Source organism: Dermacentor andersoni, chromosome 11 (genome assembly GCF_023375885.2).
Source record: "Dermacentor andersoni chromosome 11, qqDerAnde1_hic_scaffold, whole genome shotgun sequence".
NCBI lineage: Eukaryota > Metazoa > Arthropoda > Arachnida > Ixodida > Ixodidae > Dermacentor > Dermacentor andersoni.
This window is the reverse complement of record NC_092824.1, coordinates 49,708,529-49,727,679: the sequence shown is the minus strand read 5'-3', so window position 1 is coordinate 49,727,679 and position 19,151 is coordinate 49,708,529. Positions and strand designations below refer to the sequence as shown.

The 19,151-nt window shown below is 46.9% G+C and overlaps 1 protein-coding gene across 2 annotated transcripts in view; it reads right to left on the bottom strand.

The window, feature by feature from the left end:
- LOC126517972 (pancreatic triacylglycerol lipase-like) overlaps positions 1 to 19,151 on the bottom strand; it is a 116,117-nt gene that overhangs the window by 67,598 nt on the left and 29,368 nt on the right. The window lies entirely within an intron of this gene.

The window sequence follows — 19,151 nt, the reverse complement described above, 5'->3', positions numbered from 1 at the left end:
ACTGTAGCTGTGACGTTTAGAGGACGTTTTCTCATCGTTCAAAGAAGGGTCACAGGTTGAACTAGTTGGTATTCCATTGATTTTGCTGCAAGGGCGTGTAGAGCGAACCAGTAAAACAGGACAAGCGACAAAGACAAAACGTCGGACAGGTATACCTTGGAAGGAAAGAGAAATTCTTTTAGAGACGCGCATGGTATAATGCACGCCAACAAGTGCCGTTGTACGATAAAGAAAAGCATCGCACGTCTGAAGAAGTATGCCCGTGTGCACTATACTATTTGTGTTTCTTTCATTTTCTTTCTTTTTCCCTTCCTTTTTTTTTTGATAGGAAAGTGCAAAGAACAAATTATGCAAGGGAACCCCAAGAATGTTTCTATTTGTTGTTTTTGGTTATGTGGTTTCTTTCAGAAGTGTAAATAATGCCTGCCAGCGAGAATGTGCATACTTATACGTTCGTCACATAACTTGCAAACAGCTCTTTGTAATAGAATGTTCCTGTCACTGATTTGACTTGCTTGAGTACAAAACGTGTGTCCAGAAGGAGACCGTGCATTGCCTGCGTTAATTGTTTCTAAAAGTTACAATAATAAAATGATCCCGAATTTCGGGCTGCCAGACAACAGAAACTTGACCTCTCCTTACAAAACCGAGGAGAGGTAAAAAGAAATGATAATAAAAGAATTAATGAAAAATAAAAATGAAAAAAGCAGGACATAAGATCCGAAAACGAAGGACCATACAAATGCCGCATGGTATGTATAATATACTCCAAATCAAGTCAATGAAAATCAGGGGTTACACAAACGCGTTCACTGGTACTGGCGTTGCGCGGACATTTAACATTCGTATGTAGTTACAGAATGTATAGGGTTACAAAATTGGGGCCAATGGAGGGGAAGCGCAGTCGAGGACGGCAGAAAATTAGGTGGAGCGATGAAGTTAGGCAATTTGCAGGCGCAAGTTGGCATTAACTAGGGCAAGACAGGGGTAATTCGAGATCGCAAGGAGAGGCCTTCCTCCTGCAGAGGACATTAAAAAATATGATGACGATGAAGAATATGACGATGATAACATTCGTGCATATATATAAATATGCCCAAATAGGTTCGCCGTGAAACAGACCGCGACCAATCAACAGTAAGCGACAGCAGCTACGTCAAACCCCGGAGGGTATAGTATAGCCAAGGAATACTTCGCTTTAGTGACGTCATACGGGCAAGGCTGGAAACGTGTCTCTCGGGCGGTGGCACAGACATACATATGGATGTGTCTGTCTAAAGGTGCGGCAGTTACTCCATCAGGTGCTAGAATGTCTCGCGAGACGTTATGCATTATGGACGTTTCACGCACCACTGGATGTCGCGGATGTGTTGTTCTCGCTTGTTTATTTCTCTTTATTTGGCACCGGTGCGCAAGAAAGGTCGCGTGAACCGAATTCGCAGCAAGCGACTGTCGCGAAGCGTGTGGCTCTAATTGAATGTACGGGCCGCCGCTGGTCTTGTAGAGAATCAATGAGGAAAAAAGAAGAGCGAGCCTGGAACCAAGCCTGCAACCTAATAATTCCGTGACACGGCGGCCGCCGCAAACCCATCTTGTTTTCAGTTATATATATATATATATATATATATATATATACCGCAACTGGGAGGTAGAGTCTCGGCTCCGATTTTAGACCTTATATTTATTAACGCTTTATCCTCGCCTATCCAGGCTAATGTAGGGTTGTATGATGAAGATAGCGTCACATATAAATACTTCAACTGTCCCATTGATCACAACATAATTGATAGTGCTCTAAGATCAGTGTCAGAATGATTAACCTTGAGACAGACGGCATTAAATGTTGTCAACTCAGCTTTACTGTGACTAACAAGGAAACAGAATGGCATAGAATTTTTCCTACGCTGTCGGTGACGCTCAACTAGCTCTTTTTGAAGAGTACATGTACGTTGGTTTAATCATATCAGATGACCCAAGATCGGAGGCACAGCTAAACAATGTAATATCATCAGCATTTTCAGAGTCTGTTGTATCTTAAAAGACGTCTCCATTCGCCGCCACTGAAAACAAAGCTCCTGGCGTATAGCACCTTTGTCAAGCCAATGCTTAAATACGCGAACGTCGTTCGGATCCCGTCTACTAATAAAATATTTAATAGACTAAATGACGTTCAGAGAAAAGCTGTAAGGTTTCTATTTGACAAAGACCATTAATCTGATTTCCCCCCTCGGAATTAATTGGCGAAGCTGGAATCCTTACCTTACCTATAACCGCGCTAACCAAAAAAAAAAAAATGTTTCTACTTTTCCCATAACCAGCTTAACATTCATACTTCCAGTCACCTATCCAGCCCGCACACTAGACACCGCCACAAGCATCCCCAAACTCTTCAAGAATACCGATTAAAAACTGACTACTTTAAGTATTCATTTATTCCTAAGGCAATTAGGGTATGGAATAATCTGCCCGCATGTATGACTATAATTTGGACAACTTCCGGTCATCACTCGAAAGCCACGTATGCGTGTTTCGTGGAGATGAACTGCAACCCTGTAATTGGTCGCGCGCATCTTTTGTATGACGTGTTTAATAAGATGTATTACTGCTTCATACATTTTACTAATGTTCTTACTATATGCTCCTAACTTCGTGCAAAGCTCGATTAATAGATGAAACAATTTATTCATTTTGCAGCTACTCGATATTTCCTTCATATGTTTGTTATTTGCATTGTACATGCTTCGTGTTAAATTAGAACTATGCATTGCATGCAACTTATTTATTTTGTACATATGCTCGCACTGCCTTTAATATGTTGTGTGTGTGTGTTTCTGCTCTTCCTGCTATAACGCCTTTCGGGATTGTCAGTATGTATCAAATAAATGAAAATGTATTATTAAAATGAAAATAAACTATATGCAAGCTGAAGAGGACGTGACCGAACTTTGAAAGGAGCAAGCGCTACGTCGTTCGGTTACGACGGCACTGACAAAAATAATACTGACGAATTACGTTCCGGCGTTCGAAATTGTCAATACGCGAACGTAACACATAGCAGTTGCGCTATGGCATTGTCTGCAATCAGAGTTTGTGTGTTTGCTGCAACGGTATATATGTGCCCTATGTACGCGATATCTATGTACATTGGTGCTAGTGCATGTTGTCCCATCAAAAGCCTGAGCTGCGACAGAACTTTAACTAATCTGCACCCTTACGGGTGTAAATTAGTGTTTACAGTGAGAAAGGCGCCCCCGTGACCTTGTGATCGGAATAGTTACGCCCTCTCAGCGGAGCCAACATGGCGGGTATACTTTGCGTGTGCGTCTGTCTGTGCCTGCCATTACACCTGTCGCCCGAACGCGGATGAGGTCACTGACACTTGATGACATCTCGAGAAGGAAGTTGCATATCTATACGCGCGCTTTTCGGGACAGGGTATAGTCGCCGCGAGGACATTTAGTTCTCATCATCATAATCATCATCATCAGCCTATTTTATGTGGACTGCCAGGGCGAAGGCCTCTCCCTGCGATCTCCAATTACCCCTGTACTGCGCCACCGATTCCAACTAGTACTTATGCGCACTTATAAATGCGGATTTGCGTCCTGTCCTAACCAGTGCCATTCCATCGCACAGTGAGCTACGCGAAGGAAGTGAACTGCTGGCTTGGCGCTGTTATGGGCCTAAAATAAAAGATCACCTAAATAACTAACACTAGTGAAAGAGTATGCAAGCGTCGGTACAATTTTTTTTACGAAGCGTGTGAAATATTGTGCTGTAGAGAGAAAACATGCCGACAAAACTTCTTATATCGTTCTATCTCCCACGAGCTTATTTGCCACGTCCATTATACTGGGTGCTCCTCGTAACATGTGCGTACACTTAAATATATGCGAGTGCCACGTGGACGGCACCAAGGTAATCTTGTTTTTGGTTCGGGTCAGGCTATTTCTTCTATTTCGCCTGATTACATAATTAGTTATCATTAATTAATCAACCGCTCAAATATTATGTTCAGATCAAAAATGTACATGAAAAAAGTTGTAGACTGCCCTGAAAAATTCCCGATTAAGCTTTCTGTTGCTTAATACGTGCTATGCATACAAGTCTTTTTTTTCCAATCCTGAAAAAAATCCCGCAAAATACGAGAAAGCTTTCTAACTTTTTTTTCCCCCCGACCCGTATGTTAATATCTGTGAAGCAAACCTTTCCTGAAGCGGTTAAATAAAAAGCCACGCAACCGATTTTATTTTGCACAGCGCTTTCCACCATAGTAATTACCTTCCTGCCCTGGAGACGGCAAGACCACTTGACCCACGTGACCACGCGTTATGCTGTAACCGGCGCTGACCCCCTTTGCTATGACACCGTATCCACGGGTTGGCGCGCTGCTCCTGGAGATCGTGCAGCAATGAACTGCACTTTAATCGACGAAAGACCGACAAACCCGGAACCGTAGGAAAGTAGGCACAGAAAGGGTTGCTTCATTAAAGGAATTGTGCGCCTGAAGACCTGTATTTGTTGCGATGAGGATGTTTAGGTATCACGTGTTTTACCAGTGCGCGATTCCGTGGAAAACAAGAAGGCGAGCAGCTTGGACACCGGGAAGGGTATAGTAAAGATGGTAGTGCTGTCCTACCTATAGCGTATGAGCCGGTATGATTTATACGGCAAAGAACCCGGCAGCGGCAGTGGTCCAGGAAGTCCCCCTGCCATGGTGGCTTTGCGGCTATGACGTCGCACCGCTAAAAATTCTGTGCTCTAGGAGGACGTCTGCCCAGTCCCCACCCCCCACCACCTTCGTCAACGGTCAAGTGCGTGCTCCCCCCTCCCCCCCGAAAAATATACCTGGATATACACGCCACTGATCCCAGCTTTCCTCTCTTCCGGTCTTACGCGGAATGCGATCTGCGAGGAGGCGGCCTTGCCTGCTTGTCCGTGAGCGTGATCCAGCAATAACCGTGCCCTGCCGTTTCTTCCTTTATTTTTATTTATTTGGCCCCTTTCGGAGAGTTCTCGCGGCACTGCCGACAGGTTGCTGACGCCGCGTGTCAGAGGGCCTTTCCATCATACTTGCCAGTGTGCTGGCGCGCGGGCAGGCTGTCATTTTGGACGTGCCCTCGACGTCGTCTGCTCGCCGTCTGCGCTGCTCCTTCTTTCGCCCACCCTCCCTACTTATCCGTTTGACGTCTGCTTCGTAGTCACGGAATAACGCCTACCGGCCATCAGAATACTCTACCAGTGACGTCAACGCGAACGGTCGCCGCACATTTTGCTTTGCCTTGTAAAGACTCTGCGATAGACGGTGCTGGTTTCGGTTACTTGGTTACGTTTTGGACTTGAAGACATCGCTTACGTATTGTCTGTACACTCGTCCCTGTCTTTCGCGCTTTTGTTTAGTATTTATTAATTAATTGTGGGTAGTTCACACAACCGCCACGTCATTCATTCGCAGTGGCTTAGACACCGAATGAGTCCTTGAATGGAACTACTCAGGCGAAAGCCTTAGGTGTCTCATAAGTCGAAAAATCCGATGTCCGGCGTTATGGCACCATAATTCGTTACACCAAAATTAATGGGGAGTCCAACCCTCGACCTTCGGTGTTAATTAGGGCGAATTAAGCCATCAATTTCTTTGTAAGAAAGCGTGAAGCCGAGGTGAAGAAGCGTCAGAATGACCTGCGGTGTTAATTGAAGCAAGGTTAATTAAGTCGCACTAAATTAAGATTGAGTAAATTAAGACACTCGAACTGCAGGCGACCTTTGGCGGCAATTAGAACAAAGTTAGTTAAAGCACAGTTAATTATTCTAGAATTAATTAAGGCACTCGAGCCCACGACCTTTGTTGAGAGAAAACAAGCAATACGAAGCAACAACGCGTTCGAATGAATGTCAACCAATCTAATTACTGTCTCGCGAGCGCGTAGGCTTTCGCCCTCCTTGGCGCACGCTAAAGCGGCTGTCAACCTTTTTTTAATCAGTTGCCAACAATTAATTAAGGGAAAATTAGACATCCACCCAATCGTAGCAGTTGCTGCAAAGGAAAGCCATACGGGTTCCACGAAAGAAAAGCCTCGCAGTTGAATAAATATTCGTCCTGGTCTGGGACTCGAACTCCGGACCACTGCCTTTCCGGGGCAGCTGCTCTACCGTCTGAGCTAACCAGGCGGCTAGAAGATGGCAGAGCGAAGTCGAATTCGTCATCACCTCGAAGTAAAGGCAAGAGTTTGACGTAATAGTTCTGCGGAAACCCGCAACGTCGAGAGAAGGAATTAATTAAGGGAAAATGAGACACCCACCCAATCGTAGCAGTTGCTACAAAGTGACCAACAACAATGTCTTTCTAAATTCTCCCTGCGACGTGACATATTTCCACTTTTTTCCGCGTGACAAGAAGTTCATATTCGTGGGAATAACGGAAAGACACCAAGTACCGATTAAGGTACGCGCCAGTGGTGACGTCACTTCCGTTGCACCTGTTTCACGGTGAGTCGCATACAGCCACACGGGCCACTGGGGCGTCGAAGAGAACAAAACAAAGCCGATGCCTTCTGCCGGGTGCAGACGGCGGCCTTCTGCCGGGTGCGCTGTTCTTCCGCGCGCTTGCCGGGAGCGTGACCTCCTCGTTAAGACGTCGCCCGTCGATTGGGGTCGGGTGCGGCCGACGTGGCCTCCCGGAGGTGCCACGATGAAACGGCGTCCCTGTTAACGGGGGGCGCAAACCCCTCGGGCTGCGAACGATTACGGACTGCTATTATCGACCGGGGAGTCAACGCGGGAGCAACTCCGTGCGACCTCTGAGAACACGTCCACTGCTGTTTGCTTGTATACAGCGAGGGCACGGGACGAGGCTTAGCGAGGGCATGGGCGTTTCGGCAGCAAGACGACGCCTGCCCCCACACCGACAGGAAGTGAAGGGAAAGAGTTGTGAATAGCTTTATTTGCGAGGCAATGGCTTGCGGATATGGGGTTGCCAGCCGTCCCAAATTTAGCGAGGAAGTCCCGACTTTTTGAGTGAGTGTTCCGAGCCCCGACTTGACCTGCAGGCAATCTTCGGCGCTTTGTTATTTTTTTTTTGTCATGGTTGTAGTTCACGAGATGTCGTGGTTGTAGCAACACGAGATGTGTTGCTGGGCGATATAGTTGGTTCGGGGTACAAAGTAAATATTAAAGAGCGCAGAAGGACATCCGACTGCCGTGGTCTTCAGTCTTGTGCGCGACTTATATATACACATTTTTGTGTGCTCTCTTGAATTTACTAGTTCTGGTGTAAGCACTAACCGCTAGCAGTACCTCTATCTGTATTGTAAGCGGCGTTAGCCGGGCAGCTGCAGCACCTTTCTCGCACTGCGACGCGGTAGGACGGAAAAAAAAAAAATTGCGCAACTTAGTTGTTACGCGTCGATTGCGGCGGCTCCTGGCACTGAGAAGGCAGGTCGTCGCCAGCGGCCCACCTTGCTTCCAAAAGAAGTGCGTAATGACTCATCGCGGCGTGGCCTCGACCGAGCGTACACCAACGCTTACGTGCATTGCACGTCGTCCCTGGGGGACACGCTTCTCGAAACCAACTCGACCAGGCAATTCTCTTAAGAACGAGGCGACGCTGCAGAGGCGTCGAGTTTTCTGATCGCGGAATTCGACAAGGATTGCGCACCATTCCATTCTTCCGATGACTCGGTAAACGTCCACCGCACCACTTCTTTTCTTGCGGCTTTTTATCGGCGAATTCCGTCTCTGTCCTTTAATCTCCATCATCTCGCCCTAATCTGTACAGCGGCCTAGTGACTAATACCGACCTTGTTTGCCGCCTTGACGTGAGTTACTACACCTGCAATCTCGCAAAGAAGGTGATATATTTTAGAGCGAAAGTCTGCAATAGCACGATGTAGATTCTGCGCGAAACCTGTAAGAAACAACGCTGAGAACTTAACAAGCCTGTCTGCGTCTTTTGTTTTGTTACGCGCTCTAGATTTCCTGACCGTGGCGCCATTGCAATCTCTCCCCATAAATGCTGAATACAACTGTGCAGCGATCTATGGAGTCAACGAAACGCATTAAAAAAAATCATGATAACAAACGCAGTCGCCGCGTTTGCTGCGTTTTCTTGGGGGTGGTGGGGGGGGGGGGAGGGAGTGGGGAGGCAAAGCAAAAGCGCGCGGTTGCAACTTTCCTTCAGTGGGTCATGGCTACTAATTAGCGTGTTTGCACGATTCTACCGCGCCGCCGATCGTAACGTGAAGTCTTATTGCCGCCCAAATATCCAGAAAGAATAAGTTCGCGCCGAGTCTACCGCGCACATCAAGTAACAAAACCTGAAGAAGAAGAACAACTTTATTGAATCAAATCTGAGTGGTGTATATGGGTGGAGTCGACGCGTTGCGTCTAGAAACGATTTTATGGGACATAACAAAGGCAAACAGACACGCACACAGCTGAATCTCAGCGGCCAGTCCTTATCATAGTCCGAAGACACCTCGCTACTCGCTGTACGTCGACCACAGAAAGTAGTCTTCAGTTCTATTTAACGCATTAGAAATGCCGCACTTCTTGAAGGCTCGCGTCATTGACCACCGTCTGAGGGAGGACACTCCACGCATGGACTCACCTTGCGATAGTGTTACTGCATATGCTACCAAAGGTACCTTTCTTGGTACCTACTAAAGGAAGAACCCTCCCTTAGAAGAACCCTGCCTATACGATATACGGTGCCGAGGAAAACATACGTCGTCTTGAAAAAGGCAACTTGTCGAAACGTCGGCTGCCGCTTTTACCTTGTTCTCGTTTTGCTCATCGTCTTGAATTAATCTTCCGCTTTCCCAGAGGTACCATTGGTAGCGCATACAGTAACTCTACCTTCCGATGTCTCCGAGCGTCAATTTCTATTCAGACGGCAAGTTCAACGGTAGTTTGGCTAGCCACCTTGCATTGGGCTTCTTCTCTTTTTAGTAAAAAATCGGTTTCATTTTTGATTTTGAGTAGAATTAGTCACGATTGTGGCGCGCATGCAAATTTGGACGCACCTGTTATTAAAAAAAAGTGCGCGTTGAAATTGTGTAAATACGGCATTATCGCTCTTAACTTTCCTGACTTAAAGAGGGGACTCAGAGGTAGGAGCGAAGGTTATTCATTATATAGTATACGTATTTCGCTTGACATTTGACATTCAATGCGAATTTATTCTTACACTTGCGCAACATCTATATACCGACTGCGCAATTGAATAATTGTTTGATTTGTAATTAGTTTATTAATTAATTGGTTGATTGACCAACTTTAACTTCCCGAAGTAAAACAGGAGCTGTGAGAGAGGCCACAGAGCAGGTCCCTACGGTATTTTCTGGTAGACGGCAATCTGATTAATAAGATTTGAAACCTAGATTTCTATATGGACTCTGTGTGAATTGACTGTTTGATGCCTGGATTCTACTTGACAGGTTAGGCTCGCGTGTTATGCACGTATAGTAGCGTTTTTATTGTACAGTGTACACGAACTCTTAACGCGGGTACCTATAAGGTCGCTATTCTGAGTTTAGTTTGTTTTTATCTTATTTACAGTTATTTTTGCAGACTTAGTATGTTTTGTGTGTCTGTTATGTGTGTGAGAGAGAAAAGAATTTAAAGAAATAAAAAAAAATCTTAAAATTAAAGATACACATACGCGTACACACGATAAACACGAACTGTTTCTGAGGGCACTGTCACGCAGTCTGCGAAGGCGTTCCTAGTGTGACGCAGTGTCACCGTACCATCCTGCGTCACACAGTGTGCAGCCACGATTTGTCAGAAAGCCCTGTGTCTTTTAAGTACCTCTTCCCCTCCCCCAGTACAGGGTAGCCAACCGGAGATAATCTCTGGTTAACCTGTCTGTCTTTCCTTTACCCTCTCTCTCTCTCTCTCTGTGACGTGTCTTCGTGCGTACTTCTTAACTGTGTAATTTGATGACCGGCCCTTACGTAACATACCTCCTCATATGTGTTCAGTTATTAAAGAAACAAACAACAAGGGTCTAGGTTAATTTTGATCATCTGGAACTCCTTACGTGCTCTTTACGAGCATTTTTTTTTCATTTCACCTTGATCGGAATGCCGCGGCCGCGGCCTGGAATAGAACCCGCGACCTTGTCCTCAGAAGCAGAAAGTGATGGCCGTTGTCAACTCACGGCGGTTACACTTGTGCGACAGCATGAATTCACCCGCCGCGGTTGCTCAGTGGCTATGGTATTGGGCTGCTGAGCACGAGGTCGCGGGATCGAATCCCGGCGACGGCGGCCGCATTTCGATAGGGGCGAAATGCGAAAACACCCGTGTACTTAGATTTAGGTGCACGCTAAAGAACCCTAGATGGTCGAAATTTCTGGAGTCTACGACTACGTTGTGCCTAATAATCAATAAGTGGTTTTGGCACGTACAACCCCCATAATTAAAATATATATAGAGAGAGAGCATGAATTAACTGACGGACGCATAGTAAATCAGCATCGTACCCGGAAAGAGACGCTCGTTCGAACCTCAGTTACCGCCCTGATCAGTATGCTGACATGACCGTAATATGCTAATCATGATCTGCTGATCTGATTGGCTCACCTTTGTCACCACCAGCGCCATATTCATTCGACTTGTCCAATGAGAATTTCGCGGACGTCGCTACTTACGCCCTATAGACTGCTTATTTAGAGCCCACGTGAGCACCTGCTAAAAAACGCTATAGGAACAGCGACAGCACGCGCGCTCAATAAATAAATCAATAACTAACTAAATAAATAAAAGTGTGTTCCTGAGAAACAAAGGTTTCAGTGCTCAAAGGCGTGTTTCAGCTTGACTGAGGTCCAGATCTCCCTGTTACATGGCAACATTCGAGCGTGGAAGAAGAAGAACAAAACTTTATTTGCAGAAAGGGCTTCGTTGCCCCTAAAACGGGGTAACGCCGTGTGGCCAGGCCCCTATTCCAAGGCACCGCTGGCCCTCGCCATCCTTTCTACCCTCCGGACCAGCCTGAGCTGATCCCCGAGGGCTGAGCTGGATAGCAATGCCTCCCACCTCGCTCTCGTGTTATTCTCTTCTTGCTCTTCGGTGTGAGCCGTGCACTCCCATGTGATGTGGTAGAGTGTCGGTGGGCTCCCACACCACGGACGTATGTCCTTGTATGCTGTTGGGTAGTATGTGTGCAATTTATGGAGGTTTCTATGTGTCCGTTTGGAGCCTGCTGACGTGGCTGAGTCCACGGCTCAAAGGTTCCTATGCGGTGCTGGGTAGAGCCTTCTCGATTCCCTGCATAGTAGTGCAAGATTGCTCTATAACTTGGATCGATGGGTGTCAAGTCCTTCACGATGTTGCCATGGGCAGCTCGGCAATTAGCAAAACTCGAGCCGCCTCATCTGCATGGAGGTTCCCAGTAACACCCTCGTGTCCCGGGGGCCATGTTATTGTTTGGGTATGCCTGACATTGAGTTCTCTGCTTATTTCGGTAAGTATCCGGTGTGCCCTCGCGCCGATTTGTCCCCTCTGATAGTTCCTGCATGCGGCCTGAGAATCTGTGATTATTGTCAGTGGAGCGTCGCGCTCTATGCCTTCTCTTATAGCTAAGACGATGGCTATCTCTTCGGCTTCTATAATGGCTGCTCTGGAAACCGAAGCACAGGCTGTGATTTTGACAACTGCCACCATATTCTTTGCGTTGGCCTGATATGGTGAATCATCCGTGAGTATCGTAGTGTTCAAGTACTTTGTTGTTTTGCCTATGTATTCTGCTCTAGCTTTTCTCCTTCCTGCGTGTAATGTCGGATCCATGTTTTGTGGTATTGGTGATACCTCATACAAATCTCAAATCTGGCAGGTTAGACCCTTGGCGTTTTGGTATATACGTGTATGCATTCCCCATGGCCGACTTCTTGAAAAAGAGCTCTGCCGACTGTCGTTTGCGCCAATCGACTCCTCTGCGCTATGAGTTGGGCCTCAGCCAGCTCATGGAATGTATTGTGGAGGCTGAGGGCGAGAAGCTTCTCATTTGAAGTGTTGCGTGGCAGCCTCAGGGCTGTCTTATATGCCATCCTTATTATTTTATCAGCCTTTTCTTCTTCCTCCCTATTCATGGTATGGTAAGGTTAGGGAGCACATTAGTCTGCCAGTGACCAGGCTTTTCCCTAGTCTGAGCGGGTCTTGTTCCACCATGCCTGTCCGATTATGAGCCACATATGCTATCATCCGGTTAATCTGTTGCTTTGTTTTTCTGATCGTGTTTAAAGTGTGCAGACATCTGACATTCGATTACAGCTACATCCCCAACACCATTACTATTGACCTCTCAGGAGTAATTTTCCCTTCCAGCCTGATCTCGTGTTTGAGTTCTGATTTCTCCGCCAAGCACTGGAGTCCTCTTTGTTGGGTATAGTTTTCTATTATGTACAACGCATAATTTTACAACGGTCCCGTAGTATAAGAAAAATCGCAGTACAAGTAATATTCACTCTAAGGAAATCTGTTCAGATGAAAAATGTGAAATATATAAAATGTTCCCAGTGATACTAATCTTCCAATGCGTTGAAAGTTTGTTCTGACAAAACAACTTGGTTAGAGAATTCCGGTTATGAAAAGGATCACTTTTTTTATGGATGATTTAGTAGAGATTGTACAGAAACGCAATGACTGTTCAATGCGCAACAGTCCAGAGAGGAGCCGTCGGAAACTTCGTTCCTTCCGCATAGACTCTGGCCGGGTAAGTCACGCCGGATCACGATGTGAGATACGCTTCAGATGAAATAAATGGAATGAATCGTGTTCACCGCAAGCACGTTGCACCAGCCAGAGGGCGCTACGACACTCTCATCGGTCATACCAACGTCGCCGACACCGGCTGCTATGGATGCGAAGATAGCAAGACGACATTAAAAACGACAAAGATTCGCGTTTCGTCGTTCGTCTGACTTACACACCGAACTTCGCGCGGACGAAGCTCGGAAGTGTTTGGGCTTCCAATCTCGACAGCAAGCATGCCGGGTCGTTCGGAGCGTCTACAGTTGGGGAGTCACTCTCACATTCTGGTGCGCTCTTGTGCTCGTGATAAGCGACCGGAGACGGTCACAATTTCTTTCTCCATGATATCACGGCGAACGTTTATCGCGTCCCTAGCTCCCATTTTTCCTCCACCGCTCGCTATAGGCTCGTGCGTTCTGGTGCTCCTGCAACATGTGGAAAACTTCAGCGCAAGGGGGCCTTTAGCCTTCGACCAACTCTCGGCGAGGTGAGTGGCCTTCGGTTGGCGCCTTCTCTTAATCGAGCGGGTCGGGCTGAAATTAGGAGCGGCGGCACGGAATGCGGGCGTTCCGGAAAGAACGGAGCGAAAGCCCGTCCCTGATTGATGTTTGATCTTGAGCTATAAAAGAAAAGATAAGGAAGAAATAAATGAAGCGCGAAAGTGTTCCTCGCTGCTGTCGAGCCACGTACGTACACCATCTCCAACGAGCTTCCGGTTTTTTCTTCACCCCAGTTTTTTTGTTCCGCTGTCCTGCGCGCCGTCGGACGAGCTTGGGTAACGTTCTGAAATCTGTAGGCGTACGCGGGGGACCCGGACTACCTATCGCTTTCCGTCTCTCCCTCCCTCCCCCCCCCCCCCCCTCTCTCTCTCTCTCTCTCTCTCTCTATCTCTCTCTCTCTCTCTCTCATCTTGATTTCTCAGCTGGGTGCCGCACACGCAAGCGCGGTCTCGGAAAAGAACCGCGATTCCGTGACGCCCGCCAGCCCGCTTTGGCCGCAGCACCTAAATGAAAGCATCGGCCGCCGACCGGCATTGCCCTGGATATAAAACTGCGTTATCGCATCATCGATTAACTTTCGGTTGAAACGCGCACGCAGAGCGGTTGGGTTGGCGGCGGCGGGCGAGGCAGTGGGGGTGCGTTTTAGCCGCCGCCGCGCGACGTCGTTGGGCAGCGAAGGGGGTGGCGGGGAGATGATTTGTTCTCCCCCCCCCCAGCTAGCCCCCACCGGGCACGTCATTCAGCCGCGCCTTCGGACTGCCTTCACCTCGCGGGGCTGCCTGCTTCAGCGTGACGAAGACAAGCGAAACGGTGCGCCCAGAAGCTGCCGCGGCGACCCCATTTTTTTTTTATTTTTTATGTTTACCGCGCGGCGACAGCTGAAGGAGGGAGGAGGGGAAGGGGTTGTTTGTTCTTCGCGGTTTTCGCTGCCCGCCACGACTTTGATTTGGTTTTCTCCTGTCGGACATGCGCTCGTGTGTGTGTGTGTGTGTGCACCGAATTTTCCGGACTATAGCAGCGGCGGTGGTGTTGCTACGGGCGGGGTTAGCGATGACAAACTTGGCCGGCAATGGCTGGGCTGGATCGCTTGTTTTCGTGTCATGAATGTATGCGTTACCATGAGTGTATCGATCCAGCTGTTCTTTTTTTTTTTCAACGAGTATGTTGTTTTAGCTAATATCTCGTAATATGCTAGTTTAATTTTCTTGCTGCTTGGTATGCTGTTTAACCTGGCTCTTACTTCTCATCATGGGTCTCCCTACTGTCTTCGGACTGTAGGATCCTAAAGTCTGTAATATAATTTTTTTTTCGTGCACTTGCACTGTTCTGCTTATTGTAATAAATTCGGAGATGTGGAGTAAAATGCACGGACACCTCCGCGTGAAACGAAGCGCGTGGTGTATATATATATATATATATATATATATATATATATATATATATATATATATAATCAGCCTGGTTACGCCCACTGCAGGGCAAAGGCCTCTCCCACACTTCTCCAACTACCCCGGTCATGCGCTAATTGGGGCCATGTTGTCCCTGCAAACTTCTTAATCTCATCCGCCCACCTAACTTTCTGCCGCCCCCTGCTACGCTTCCCTTCCCTTGGAATCCAGTCCGTAACCCTTAATGACCGTCGGTTATCTTCCCTCCTCATTACATGTCCTACCCATGCCCATTTCTTTTTCTTGATTTGAACTAAGATGTCATTAACTCGCGTTTGTTCCCTCACCCAATCTGCTCTTTTCTTATCCCTTAACCGTTACACCCATAATTCTTCTTTCCATAGCTCGTTGCGTTGTCCTCAATTTAAGTAGAACCCTTTTCGTAAGCCTTCAGGTTTCTGCCCCGTACGTGAGTACTGGTAATATATATATATATATATATATATATATATATATATATATATATATATATATATATATATATATATATATATATATATATATATATATTCATGAATGTGCCGTGGAACTTGTTCGGAATAACTCGACTCGTTTCATTCTCTCTAACTACAATCGCACTGATCATCGCCATAAGGTAGGTATTCTATTTTGTAAAACGAAAGCATTTTCCCAATCTTTTCTTCGCGCACAGCAATCGAGTGGAACCACCTTCCTGCTGACATTGCATCAATCATTGATAACCGACGTTTTCGCGAGACACTAACCACCATTGTTTAAGGTCATGCCTGTTTGAAGTTGTTATTGTAACTCACTGTATCTTGTTGTTCTCTTTATGATTGTATATTTTCCCACTCCCCTCTGTAATGTCATTGGCCTTGAGGGTAAATAAATAAATAAACAAACAAACAAACAAATAAATATATAAATAAATAAGGTTGTCCTCGCGACCAGGTCGAGCAGCTAGATGACGCGAACAAGCATCGTGAGCAGCGTTCGCTTGCACACCGAGAGCTGCTGCGAGTAAATCAGCTGGAAGATATCGCTCGTGCCCAACCCACGATCATTGGAGCTGATTTCGCGCAATGTCATTTGACACGCGAATGAGCTGCAGGCGCATTCGGACGTCGTTGCGACCAAGCCTATTCACGATTTGACATAAATTGAATCGTGTATGGATTTGGGCGTACGCTTACGTTGCGCGGAGTTTTACAAAAAAAAAAAAAAGATGATGATGAGGAAGGGAACAAGGACGCGTACTGACGAAGCGCTTCGTCCGTCCGCGTCCTTCTTCCCTCCTTCTTCATCATCACCAACCTAATAATGAACGTGCACCAACTAGCCCCTTTCATCGATTTACTTAATGTATAGGTTTATACACATTGCATCAGCCGGAGGACGCTACGACATTTCCAGTTAGCACCCCAGTATCGCCCACACCGGCCGCTAGAGGCGCGACGAAGTAAATGGGACGCCATTACAAACGACAAGGACCCACGCTCTATGGGCTCGTCTGATGGTTACGCACCGAGCTTTGCCGAGCTCAATGCTCACGAATGTTCGCGCTTCTGATCTCGATCGCAAGTATGTTCGGGGCGTTGTATGCAGGTCATCCCCGCTTCGACATTTTCGCATCTGGGACGTTCTCGTCTCGTGATGAGCAGTCGAAAGTGTCACGGCAGATGTTTATGATGTCCCCACCCCCCATTTTTTTTCCGCATCTCGCTAGGCTGTGGGTTTTGGCGCTGCTGTGAACTCTGGAAAGCTTCAGCGCAAGCTGCGCACATATCGAATTGAGTTTCCTATAAAATCCACTAGAAGCAACTCTGGCGCTGCGATCATTCACCTGCCAAGGCGATGATGGTTATAGCGCGTGAATTTGCCTGATCTTTCGTGTTTGAGGCTTCAGATGTTGTCGTATATATATAGCTTCGTTTATTACGCAGTGTCTACCTTTGTTGGTCGGAATTTCTAAACGCAGAAGGCAATGAAACTCTGCATGCATGGATAATTTCTGCAAATTGTTGCGCTTCTAGTACAGCAGTGTGTTGAAAAATGATCAATATTGCAAAGCTGCGAAGCCTTATTTTCGAAGCCAGATAGCCAAAATTTAAGGTACTATATACTAACCATCATTCCCCGTGGTGGCTAAACTGTCATACTTACGACGTGCCGTGTACACCAGCGCAAGAGTTCTCTCTAGTAATTTTTGGAGGAAACTCTATGATCCACACACTCTCAAACAAAGTTTGAGCCGTTTGGGGCGCATCTTGACCTACAAGAATAATCGCCATCTGCCTTGCTTGCGTTTCCATTTCTTGAAAACTCAGCGCTGGCTACTTTCCTGACGAGAATGCTACGTCACGCTGGTAACGCGCATGCCGTTCGCGACTACACTCTTAGGCAAAGTTACACCCTTTGGCTTGCCCCTTCTGCCACACAACAATAATCGTTATCTCCCTTGATGCGTTTCCTTTCCTTAACGCTGCGAGCCCGGTACTTTCCAGTAACGAACGGCACGCGCGTTATCAGCATAGAACAGTTTGCACCCTTTGGAATGCCCCTTCTGATAACGCGCATGCCGTTCGTTACTGGAAAGTTCCGGGCTCGCAGCGTTAAAGAAAAGAAACGCATCAAGGCAGATAACGATTATTGTTGTGTGGCAGAAGGGGCAAGCCAAAGGGTGTAACTTTGCCTAAGAGTGTAGGAAGTACACTCTTAAGCAAAATTACACCCTTTTGCCACAAAACGATAATAGTTATCTGTCTTGTCCGCATTTCCTTTCTTTAAGGTACATTCCAGTAACGAATGGCATGCGCGTTATCAGCGTGACATAGCATGCTCGACAGGAAAGTAGCGAGCGCAGCGTTTTCAAGGAAGGAAACGCAAGCAAGACAGATGAAGATTATCGTTGTGTGGCTAATATACAACCCAAAGGGTGTACATTTGCTTAAGAGTGTACCGGGCTCGCAGCGTTAAAGAAACGGAACGCAAGTAAGGCAGATGACGATTATTGTTGTGGGTCAAGATACACTATTAAAAAAGTTAACACCCTTTGGGGCGTATCTTGTCCCACACTTTTAGGCAAAGTTACTCCCTTTGGCTTGCCCCTTCTGCCACACAACAATAATCGTTATCTGCCTTGATGCGTTTCCTTTCTTTAACGCTGCGAGCCCGGTACTTTCCAGTAACGAACGGCACTCGCGTTATCAGCATAGAACAGTTTACACCCTTTGAAGTGCCCCTTCTGATAACGCGCGTGCTTTCGTTACTGGAAAGTTCCGGGCTCGCAGCGTTAAAGAAAGGAAACGCATCAAGGCAGATAACGATTATTGTTGTGTGGCAGAAGGGGCAAGCCAAAGGGTGTAACTTTGCCTAAGAGTGCACAACAATAATCACCATCTGTCTTGCCCGCATTTCCTTTCTTTAACGCTGCGAGCCCGGTACTTACCAGTCATTAACGGCAGGCGCGTTATCAGCGTGACATAGCATTCTCGACAGGAAAGTAGCGAGCGCAGCATTTTCAAGAAAGGAAACGCAAGCAGGGCAGATGGCAATTATTGTTGTGGGACAAATAAACACCCCAAAGGGTGCAACTGTTTTAAGAGTGTAAGCCCCAAAGGGCGCAAACGTTTTTAAAAATGCACTGTAAATCAATTTACACCCTATAGGGTCCTTCATGGTGCAAATCGGTCTATAACTCACACCATTACTCCTATAAAGTGTGCAAGGGTGCGAGTTATAGACAGAAAGCACCTTACAGGGCATTCGCTTTACAGTTATACAGTTACAAATCGCTTTACAGGGCATTCTCATCAGTTATATACGCAGTCCGCTCATGTACTTTCATTTCTTTTTTACAGAACTGTGTTTCCCCCCGAGTGTCATTTTATTTACTCCTGTGCTCTCTTCAGTGTTTCTCGTGCTTTCACTTTTATTTGCCCTGCGAATAGGGCGTATAGCCGGAGGCACCTGCCAAAGGCGCCAACCTCTCATTTGCATTCATATCAAGGAAAATAAAACAGTTCGAAACACGCGCCATTTAAGCTTTCAAGAATGCACTATAGTCAGGGCGCACAATGGTCTAGAATATGCGGTATGCGTGTAAGCGTTTCTCGGAGCAACCTCCGTCACTCTTGCGTCCCGCAGGTGCGTGTATCTCTACATCCGCCGCGCGTGCGCTCTTTCACCTTGCACTCTTACCACCTTGCGCTCTTACCAGCTCGCGCTCTTACCACCTTGCGCTGTTGGCTTAATTCGTAGATATATCGCTCAGCTTTTTTTTATTCGTATCCGTGGCCCACTTCTCCGGGTATATAGCCCGGAAAATGAAGCGCTTTGCAATAGCGGACAAAATGTTTTCGTGTCCGACTCCCCTGCTGGCGACGCTGACATTATCGATAAGCTTGGTGGAACAAAAACGCCGAAGACATGTCCGCGCGCTCACATTCCCCGCTCAATTAAAGGAAACCGCGCAGAGCGCGGAGGGCGAAACG